Genomic DNA, 12,291 nt, shown 5'->3' on the forward strand with positions numbered 1-12,291 from the left:
CTTTATATCCAGGTTAATAACATTACTGCATTTTGCAAATAAAAATCATTGTTAAATACATACACCATGAGTGCAAATGACAATATTTTTGCTAGCATGAGATACTTAAGTATTTAGAAAGACAATTAATGCTGTGTACGCCATTGTACCCTGCAAACATCAATGCCTGTTGGTAGAAATTAAGATAATAAGCTGTAAAACAATAGAAGCTGAAAAAGAGAAAAAAATGTTTCAACCTGGTCTATCAAACACAAAGATTTTTTCATTTACAAAGCAAGACAACCATGGAACCTGACACTGGATTCTTATAAGTGTGTCAGTTTTTTTAATATGCAAAGTAGACTGACCTAGGGTAGATGACTATGGTTTCTTTATATGGATATTCACAGGAGTTATGAAAACAAATTGTAACAATGGAACAGTTTGGGCACTGAAGTGACACACTGAGCATACATTGTGAAATCTGTCACAAATGAATAGGAATCAATTGTGCGGCATGATCATAGGAAGCTTTAATAAACTGTAAATTGAATATAGTACTATTTGACAATTTATTTATGTAAGTACCTTTGCAAGTATCAGCCAGTGGGTTCTCATTAGAGATGTGTGGTATTACTGGTATATCTGTTTACTGTGGTATTTTTTCTGGTGGTATGCACCACAGTACTTGTTCAGTGTACTAGTAAATCAGTAATTTCCATCAGTAAGGGATGTATGGAATTTCAGAAGAATCTTGTTAAGACTAAATTATATGAACATCGTGTTTTCAATATTCATGATTATTCATTGCAAAATCATTTAACAAATTAACTTTCTTTTTACAAAATGGTTGCATTTGTCACATGTTAATGGTGAATACTACAAATATAATTTTATTTCATACCCAATGAATATTACAAATATAATATTATTACATACCCAATGAATATTACAAATATAATATTATTACATACCCAATGAATATTACAAATATAATATTAGTACATGCCCATTGAATATTACAAATATAGTATTAGTACATGCCCACTGAATATTACAAATATAATATTATTACATGCCCACTGAATATTACAAATATAATATTATTACATGCCCATTTGAATATTACAAATATAATATTATTACATATCCATTGAATATTACAAATATAATTTTATTACATACCCATTGAATATTACAAATATAATTTTATTACATACCCATTGAATATTAGAAATATAATATTATTACATACCCAATGAATATTAGAAATATAATTTTATTACATACCCACTGAATATTACAAATATAATATTATTACATACCCATTGAATATTACAATTATAATATTATTACATGCCCATTTGAATATTACAAATATAATTTTATTACATGCCCATTTGAATATTACAAATATAATATTATTACATACCCATTTAATATTACAAATATAATTTTATTACATGCCCATTTAATATTACATGGCTAATATAGCAGTCTGTTGTAATCTGTATCTCACACCTAAAATTTCTGTATCACGCACCCAGCCTGAAACTATTTTTACAACTTGAAATATTAAATAGTCCATTTATACAATAACTGCAATGTCTTATTGCTATAAATTTTTAATTATTAAAAAACACTGCCAACAGATGTTTGTAATTTAATGAAATGCTGTCCTATTTGGTGAAAATAGCCAAAATGGCTGCTTCTTCTGCTGGGGATAATGGGAAAGTACCATAAGTACCGACAAGCAGTTCATGTACATTTTATGGTATCTAGGCCAGGTGGAAATTAGAGGTACATAGTTGAGGTGGACAATGTTATCTTCAAAAGAATGTATGACAAGGAGCTCTCAGATGAAGCTGGTGTGCAAAGTGACACCAAAACAAAAGATAGACAGACAAACAGAGAGAGAACTTTGCTGTTGAAGTCTTAAACTGAAATTTTTAAATATCCTGACAAAATAAGAAAGACAGGAAGTAATGTCAAGATTCAAGGCATAGTTAGATATGCCTCACTTTTAGAGAAAACTTCACTCAATATTTAATTCCCAAGAGACAGTCCACAGTGTAAATCATCTAAAATAACATACTTGGCTAAAATCAATTTCAGTTCAGAATTTTAAAATTATGGTCTTCAGGATTGTACTTTTAATAGGAGTAAGTATAAATGAAGGGACTTACAATTTGTCCATTAAAATTAACAAGGAATCAAATTTATTTAGTAAATCTGTGGATAAAATTGACAAACATTTGTAACATAAATGTAGACATATCAAAGAGTAGCAGTTGTTTTTTATTGTGATGCAAAGTCAGAAGAATTATGAGACTTTTTCAACACAGGGACTCATGGGGGAGGGGAAAGAGTATGTTTGCATTTTAAATTCTTGTGACTGTTCAAGTACAAAAATAGAGAAGAAAACAGAATAATACTGTTCATAAAAATACAGACTTAAACTAATTTGATATGGCATAGGAACATATGTCTTGGCCTGACAGGTTCTTAATGATTCTTAAAAATCTAGTCTTCGTGTTAGAAAGAGATTGGATCTTCATTTTCTTAAAAACTTATGCTTATAGTATATCCTTTAAGTTCAATGCATAATAATTTCTTGTAATGAAAACATAAAAGAGAGTTTGAAAGTACTGTAAAATAATGAGCTTTCTGTACAAAATTAAACACATTTAAATTCATTTATTCTGTGAAATATGCCCTGAAAATGCTTGGATGTAGAGTATGCATATTCAGTGTATGGCGTATAATTAAGAAATGCCACTTACTGGTCCAAAACCTATGTTCCATTAGAGAAGTAAGGAAGATTCCTATGACTGTAGTTAAAATTAATTCATATAATCCCATAGAATATTTCTGAAACATTCTGAGCTAAAGGTAAATCAGCATCTCAGCAATGCAGAAAAACTGGTGACAAAACTGCACAGTATACATCTAGGCTTAACCCTGGTTGCGTGCATCATATGGGGATTTTTCATAAGTTTTACAATATCTTTATTAGAATGCCAAATGCCTAAATCATATTTCTAAAAGCAAACATTTCAAAAATTGAAAAGAAAGGGAATACAAAGTAAATACAAAACCACCTAAATGTTTTGTTCCGAATCAAGAACTAGTTTGATACAGTGTAGGAACATACATTTTGGCCTGATGGCCTTGAAATATTCCTAGATCAAACTTTTAGTTTTTTCTATATATATTTTCTGTCCTTTAATCACATGTTTGATAAGTGTCACATATGCCAAAACATATGCTAAACAGAAGGTTGTTAAACATATTTGAGCCAAATCCAGCTTTCAGAAATTTTTTGGTTTAAAACGATATAAAAAACCACGTTATGTTTTAGTTATTTCCTATCTGAACTTTAGGTAATTTTCTGAAGTCCACTAAATGTTTTCTTGTTTCTTGTTTGTTGAGTAAATGTGTTTTATGTTCACTGTTTTCTCTGTATTATACCAATGGTATAATACAGAGAAAACAGTATCAACAGTATCAGTATCAACATTTTCTATTTTGATCAATAGGCTTTCAAATGTCAGCATGATGTCATTCACACTATCAACTATATTGTACGCTTATTACAAAAAAGAAAATCAGCCCACTTTAATTACAGATTTTTGACTGCAACTTATACAAATAGGCTACCTGGTAATTACAGATTTTTGACTGCAACTTATACAAATAGGCTACCTGGTAATACTCCCCACCTGCAAACCATGTCTACCAAACAGTATAAAATCTCCAAATCAAATTAGGAATTATTTAAAAAGAGGTTCCAATACTTTGGAACTTAGCTCTGGAATAGTATTCCTGTTGAAATTAGAAATATCCACTCTATTTCCTTCTTCCAAGCCCAATATATCCTGTGGCTTCAGAGATACAGTTAAAATAAATTAATTTCCTTTGTATAAGGGCCTTAAGCTAGATTAGTTCTTCAGCTAATTGTGTTACCCTCTTTAAATAAAGTAATTATTATTATTAATATAATTATTATTATTATTATTATTATTAATATAATTATTATTATTATTATTATTATTATTATTATTATTATTATTATTATTATTATTATTATTAATATAATTATTATTATTATTAATATAATTATTATTATTATTATTATTATTATTATTATTATTATTAATATAATTATTATTATTATTATTATTATTATTATTATTATTATTATTATTAATATAATTATTATTATTATTATTATTATTATTAATATTATTATTATACAACAGGTGACATAAACATAGCAAATGCATCTACTACAAGGTGTTGCCCATTTAAATTTTGGGGCTGGGGTGGGATTATGATTTTCTTTTGAGCTGAAATATTTTCTTTAATTTTATCTCAAGATAATTGATATTTTTCCAAATAATATCATAGATATAATATGGTGTTATTTTGCTATAAATCAAAGCAAAGTATTATTCCAGTGATAGACAGATATAATTTTTTTTAAAAAGTGACAGGCACCTGATCCAGAACATTGAGTTGTGGGTCCCTAATATAACTGCTTTATACCATGGCACGTCACTATTATGGTACATTCAGAAATACTGCAATAAACCATGGCACGTCACTATTACGGTACATTCAGAAATACTGCAATAAACCATGGTACGTCACTATTATGGTACATTCAGAAATACTGCAATAAACCATGGTACAAAATTTTTCATGGTACCCAGCTCTAGTTCTCATCGTCTGACCCTGGATTTCTGCTTGCCCATATAACGTTATGGGTTTGGGGGGAGGGGACCTCAGTGGTGTATAATAAAACATAAAGTCATTCTGAATAATTACTATTTATATCTACTGAATGCTAATGTTCTGTCCACATCTTCAATTTTTCTACACTACAGTTTTAGCTACATGATTTTCTGATATGTCTCTCCACTCTAATAAGTTTCTCCTTTTCTCAACATTTATGTTAACTTTCCTACCCACGTCACAGAGTACATGTGTATACAATTAAAGCTGTATAGTTCTATTTGTTATAAATATTATGTACACTATGCAAGAAACAAAATTAGAAATGCAATTTGTAATCACAGATATGTATTTCTTTTTCAAATTTGTGTTGTTGTTATTTTTGTATTTTTGTTTAACTTCAATTGGATTTAACTGCTCTCAAAAACATGTTTTCTTGTTTTCCATTTTAAAACAGAATTTAACTTTTCTCCTGACCTGAATCTGATTTTTCTCGATATGGACCCTTTTTTAATATTGTCTCTGAAATTTTATTTTTTAACAAATGTTCTATCCAGTCTCATTCTGCAACGAGCTTTCTAACAAGTATTTGTTCCATTTATTATTTAACAGATGATCGCTGTAAAGAGCTTTCTGATTGGTCAAAATTTTGTACTTGCTCGATGAATGATTACGTAACAGAAACTGATTGGAATGAGCATGCTTGCTAAACATGGCGATTCAAATTTTCAAGCAGGATATAATTGAATAACCGCTTGAAAAATGTGCGGCAATGAGAATAGCTTGAATGCAAAGTCAACAGGAACGTAATTGGTCAATCTGTATGATAATTGAATGCCAGGACTAGCATTTTGCTTTTTGTGCCATAAAGAGCTTTACAGTAGCGACTAACGTGCTAAATATGACAAAGAATTGAACCAGGATGATTTCGAAGTTATATAACTCCAAATTGATTAACTTCCAGAATTTAAGAATGGAACAATGTAAAGATCACTGATGGGAACTGTTGCCAGATACCCATGTCTATCAAAGAGAGTCATATCTTTGCGGAGTTTTCTTGGCCCACAAGTAGAATCATCTTTCAATATCGTGAGGCATTATTGTGTATATTATCAAAATATTATAGGTGTATTAGAATTCAGTGTAAATTAAGAGCAATTATATCATCATAAATGTTTGTAATGGCTGCTTATGGAACAAGGACTAATTCAAGAGACTACAACAGCATCATAGTTTGTACATTAATCGAAAATCAAGTCTGCAGTACAGCAGTGACATAAGACTGGCTAATAGCATTTCTTCTTTTCATAATCACTCTATCAAATGGATGCTTTTATGTAATTTTGCATCATTTTCCCAGGTGAATTTTTCAGTGCAGATTAATATTTTATATTTTTTATATGTCTATATGTTCACAGATGCCTGTGCATATGTTCCAGGCTTGATACTTTTATTTTTTAAAATCACTTAATTATTTAGTGTCAAGCCAGATTCTTCACATCATGTTGTATATACTGTATATACTGTACATGACAGATAGAAGACCTCAAGGTAGATTAGTTCTGTAACTAATTGAGTTACCTTCTCTAAATAAAGTCCTTATTATAATTATCATTACTATTACTATTATTATTAATATTATTATTAATAATTCCCATATCTCTTTCCTTGGAGATTCATATAATTACATTTTACATCTGTATAATTTTTTTCATGCATACTTAAATATCACATTGGTTAGTAAAGTCCTGTTTAATTCATATCCATTATTGTTTTGAAACTTTCTGAAATGTTTGAAAACCTACTGAAACTTCAGTAAAATACTATATAATGATCAAAATTTTAGTGAAATCTCATGAAAGTTTTAGTCAAATCTTTTGTGATACCTCACAAATATTTCAGTGCAATTTTAGTGAGATCTCACAACAATTTCAGTGAATGTTTTGGTCAAAATATTTGTGAAATCTCACCAAACTTTCTGTCAAATGAAAACAACTTAAGTGATGCCATCATGGATTAGGTTTTGTATGCAAGAAAGAAAATGAGGACAAGAAAAACATAAATATTATTAGATAATGTCTGTCAAAATAAAATTTATAATCCATTTTAAAAATTAATGTGAATATTTATCATTGATTCCAAATAATGTCTAAGAATCATTAGGCAGTTTAATAGAAAACTGAAGCAGATTTTTTATGGTTTAGGCAGAAAGCGCTTAAAAAACCTGTCTGAAATCTGCTTTAAGTATACCTGGGAAATTTCGTATGAGATGGACTATTGCCTAATTCCATATGAACTACAGTGTATTTACAAATTCCATATGAACCATTTACAAATTCCTTATGGTATATTTCCCAATTCCATATGGACTATTCACAAATTCCATATGGACTATTGCCAACTTCCATATGGATTATTGCCAAATTCCACATGGAATTTTAATTTTATTCCATATGGGCAACCTACAGATGTCATGGACTAACTTGCATATTCCATGGGATTTTCCATAAGGAGTACATAAGGAATCCATAACATTCCCATATGGATATTTCTGTAAAAGTACTAATGGATTCCATATCCACTCCATGTGGAGAATTTTGTACAGGCCTGTCCCCCTGGTCAGGGATTTTAAGTGCTGTAAATTCAGCTGTATATTAACTAAAATAATGATGTTTGTTTATATATTGCCGTCTGCTAAATATAGGTGTGGAAATAATTCAATAGTGCTACCTATTTAAATAGATGGCAAAGTGATTGTATAATTTTACTATTAAAAACATCAAGCATTCCGTAGCCATGATGATGAGAATCGAATTATCATTTCGTATTTTAAAATGTTAACTTACCAACTTTTTCATCAAATAGTATGATTACTTTGTCCTCTCCCTCACCAAAGAGAAAACTAGCTGGGGTAAAGCCTAATTTTTCAAAAAAACTGGTCAAGCCATGACGGGTAACTTTGTTGGTAAACCCTGCAAACAGAACTCGGTCTTCATAGGTTGGCCTGATTTGGGAGTACAGCTTCACTACCAATGTCTGTCCTTTCACTTTGTGCTGGCAATGGGATGCAACCCTCCGAGCAACTAGGATACAAGAGTATAAATTCTAATGTAAAATAACAAGTTTTGTTAGGTTTATTTTGGTCAATTTCCAGGAATGCAGTAAATTTTCCTAATACATATCCAACTTGAACATATAGGCAAATATTATGAGCAGTGAAGTTCTCAAAATGTCCTGAGAGCTAGCTTGAAAACCATTAAAGTCCTCATCAACATTAAAATCCAAGTAATAAACAAACTAGTCATTAACTCAGTTCATTTCAATGTCACAATCTCCACTGCCTGAAATATAAATTTCCTCCACAAAATATACTTTTTTCACCAAAACCTGCATTCAGACCATTGTCATCACTTGCAACTTCAGTTCTTTCTCCCATTTTGATTCTTGCACATTAAACTCAGTAATGAAATGAAATTTTCTATTAACCAGCTATCATGATCTCTATTCATTTCATTGATGTCATGGTTACTAACTGCATTGCATCAAATATAAAGTTTCCCCATATTATTTTCTATATTTACATCAAAACTGACATCCATACAACTGCCACAGGGGCTCCTATCATTGCTAACAAATTACCAATAAATTTTATATGTACCATATATAAAATAATAATAATATTTTTTGAGATAAAGTACAAGTTTATATAGACAAAATGTAAGCAGCTGTATCAGCCAATGACCACTGCCATTGCCATGCTGTCTGCTAGGTTGATCTCTGCATGTTAAAACTCCTGTTTGAAATCAAATTTTCAAATAACCATTTGAACAAGAAAAGGTAACTCTCTCCTCTGTATAAAATGTAAATTTTCCACATACAGGTGTCTTTCTTTTCAACTAATTCAGCACACACATAACTGTCATCATGTTAAAACAAATTTTTTATTCAAATTTTTACCAGTTTTGCTGTTCTTTAAACCCATTCTATCACCAGGATCACAACATTTGGTAACCTTCAACCTTTATTTGCATCTGTTCAGAAGAGTACACATAAAATGATGCTGCATTACATGGTCAAAGCACATTTTAGAAATATAGTTCACAAATGATCTGAATCATAACCATCAGAAAAAATAAAGTAAGCCTGTATTCATATCCCATCAGAAAATATAAAGTATGCCTTGATTCATATCCATAAGAAAAGATAAAGTATGACTGGATTCATATCCCATCAGAAAAGATAAAGTATGCCTGTATTCATATCCCATCAGAAAAAATAAAGTATGCCTGCATTCATATCCCATCAGAAAAGATAAAGTATGCCTGGATTCATATCCCATCAGAAAAAATAAAGTATGCCTGATTCATATCCCATCAGAAAAGATAAAGTATGCCTGGATTCATATCCCATCAGAAAAGATAAAGTATGACTGGATTCATATCCCATCAGAAAAAATAAAGTATGCCTGGATTCATATCCCATCAGAAAAGATAAGGTATGCCTGGATTCATATCCCATCAGAAAAAATAAAGTATGCCTGATTCATATCCCATCAGAAAAGATAAAGTATTCCTGGATTCATATCCCATCAGAAAAGATAAAGTATGCCTGTATTCATATACCATCAGAAAATATAAAGTATACCTTGATTCATATCCATAAGTAAAGATAAAGTATGACTGGATTCATATCCCATCAGAAAAGATAAAGTATGCCTGTATTAATATCTCATCAGAAAAAATAAAGTATGCCTGGATTCATATCCCATCAGAAAAGATAAAGTATGCCTGGATTCATATCCCATCAGAAAATATAAAGTATGACTGGACTCATATCCCATCGGAAATTATAAAAGTATGACTGGATTCATATCCCTTCAGAAAAGATGAAGCATGACTGGATTCATATCCCCTCAGAAACCATAAAGCATGCCTAGATTCATATCCTGTCAGAAAAGATAAAATATGCCTGGATTCATATCCCTTCAGAAAGATAAAGTATGACTGGATTCATATCCCATCAGAAAATATAAAGTATGCCTTGATTCATATCCCATAAGAAAAGATAAAGTATGACTAGATTCATATCCCATAATAAAAGATAAAATATACCTGGATTCATAACCCATCAGAAAAAAATAAAGTATGCCTGATTCATATCCCATCAGAAAAGATAAAGTATGCCTGGATTCATATCCCATCAGAAAAGATAAAGTATGCCTGGATTCATATCCCATCAGAAAAGATAAAGTATGCCTGGATTCATATCCTGTCAGAAAAAATAAAGTATGCCTGTATTCATATCCCGTCAGAAAAGATAAAGTATGTTTGGATTCATATCCCATCAGAAAAAATAAAGTATGCCTGATTCATATCCCATCAGAAAAGATAAAGTATGCCTGGATTCATATCCCATCAGAAAAGATAAAGTATGCCTGTATTCATATCCCATCAGAAAATATAAAGTATGCCTTGATTCATATCCGTAAGTAAAGATAAAGTATGACTCAATTCATATCCCATCAGAAAAGATAAAGTATGCCTGTATTCATATCCCATCAGAAAAAATAAAGTGTGCCTGGATTCATATCCCATCAGAAAAGATAAAGTATGCCTGTATTCATATCCCATCAGAAAAAATAAAGTATGCCTGATTCATATCCCATCAGAAAAGATAAAGTATGCCTGGATTCATATCCCATCAGAAAATATAAAGTATGACTGGACTCATATCCCATTGGAAATTATAAAAGTATGACTGGACTCATATCCCATCAGAATAGATAAAGTATGCCTGGGTTCATATCCTATCAGAAAAGATAATGTATGACTGGATTCATATCCCATTAAAAATGCATTAATTACCAGTATACTTGTTTAACAGGAAATACTTTTGAAGCATGCTAGAAAAAGTAAATACAGTAGACTGTAGAGTCAAAAACACTCTAAATATACCAGAAAAAACATTGATAATTACAAGCAGTCTTAACAATTTAGAAATATTGTTATGATAAATTGTGTTCTCAAGAAAATTTGAACCAAATGCTAGTACATATAGGAGTTACTTTATTGTAACTAAAGCTAATACTTTTAATTTTGAATGCATGAAAATTATTAGTATTAATGTTCTCAAGAAACTAAACAAAACTGTATAAAACTTATAATATACCTTCTTCACTTGCAAATGTGATGAAAATGATCCCCCTGGTGTTAAACACATCAAATTTTACAATGTTATTTCCACCAGATGCCTCTGTATTTTCAAAATAACTTCGAATTGTGTCCTCTAACCCTAGTTTGTAACCTCTGACCTCTATAGTACAAACAGGCTCCTCCGCTTCTTTTCCCTCACTTTCTGCCTTCATTGCACTTTCAGAAAAAAAATTCTTTGGTAAATATAATTTAACACTTGGCTAAGGACACTCTAGGGTATGCTGTCTTTTTCGCAGACTTGATACAACTGAAAAAAAGTACATGTATATTTAAAACTGACATATTCATCACAAAATTTGAGAACCAATGAGAATATTGGTTTCATGCATGTTTCTTATCATCTGGTAAGTTTCAAAGTTAATTCAGTTTCCATTGCTTAAAACACCTATGGATTTATGAAACTAATGGAGTCAGCTATCATGTAATTTTGAAAACTTACAGAAAAGTTTCAAAGGTTAAGGTTATGTTTAAACTTGACAGGAATGATCCAAGAAAAAAGAAATTAAGAAAGTACATATTCTTAATACATGCTTGAATTCTGGTTACAAAATAAACACTACATCATTTCTGATGCTACTGTTTTGGGGTTTAATGCCATTTTTCAGCACATGATAAGCTATACAGTTTATCTGGTACAGGAAGAACCTGGAAAAATCCTGTAAAGTACCACTGACCCACGGGAAGCTACTGGCAAGTTTTCTCGCATATCAACATTGGCAGAACCTGAGACTTGAACCCACGCATACAGAGATGAAATCACTGAAATGTCAGTGATCTGTAAAGGTGAGCACCATAGACCACTCAACCAACCATAGAATTCACAACATAGACCAAATCACCAACCACATACCATGCACCATAGACCACTTGACCAACCATAGACCCACCAACATAGATCACTTGACCAACCACATACCATGCACCATAGACCACTTGACCAACCATAGACCCCACCAACATAGACCGCTTGACCAACCATATACCATGCACCATAGACCACTTGACCAACCATAGACCCCACACCACAGACCACCATACCAACCATAGACCCAAAAGCAAAATGTAATATTGTAGTAAAATGTCAAAACTAAAATTTGCACAAATTCTTCAGGCTATACACCTGCAGTATAATGTCCATTTTGTTAAGCTCAACAATACTGTGGCAAAACTTAAAACAACATTTATATCTTTAAAACATGTATGATCCCATGGCAGATTAAAAACATTAATGTCTTGAAAAAATTAATACCATAGAAACATTTGTAAAATGTGTATAATGGCATGAAAATATAATCAGGTCAACTATTTGTGCATACCAACAGTCATCCAAACTGTATTTATCTACCCACTTAGTTTTTTGCTA

General features: G+C 30.9%; 1 pseudogene across 1 annotated transcript in view; it reads right to left on the minus strand.

The window, feature by feature from the left end:
* Positions 1-11,174, minus strand: part of LOC149769395 (protein mono-ADP-ribosyltransferase PARP14-like) — a 95,401-nt pseudogene extending 84,227 nt beyond the window's left edge. The window contains exons 1-2 of the transcript XR_016419162.1: positions 10,885-11,174; positions 7,563-7,799 (exon numbers count right to left, since the gene is read on the minus strand). The product of XR_016419162.1 is annotated as a protein mono-ADP-ribosyltransferase PARP14-like (transcript). The remainder of the gene's footprint in view (positions 1-7,562; positions 7,800-10,884) is intronic.
* Between the last annotated feature and the right edge of the window lie 1,117 nt (positions 11,175-12,291).

The sequence above is a fragment of the Sinohyriopsis cumingii genome, unplaced genomic scaffold (assembly GCF_028554795.1).
Source record: "Sinohyriopsis cumingii isolate HCF-2022 unplaced genomic scaffold, ASM2855479v2 utg003941l, whole genome shotgun sequence".
Lineage (NCBI taxonomy): Eukaryota > Metazoa > Mollusca > Bivalvia > Unionida > Unionidae > Sinohyriopsis > Sinohyriopsis cumingii.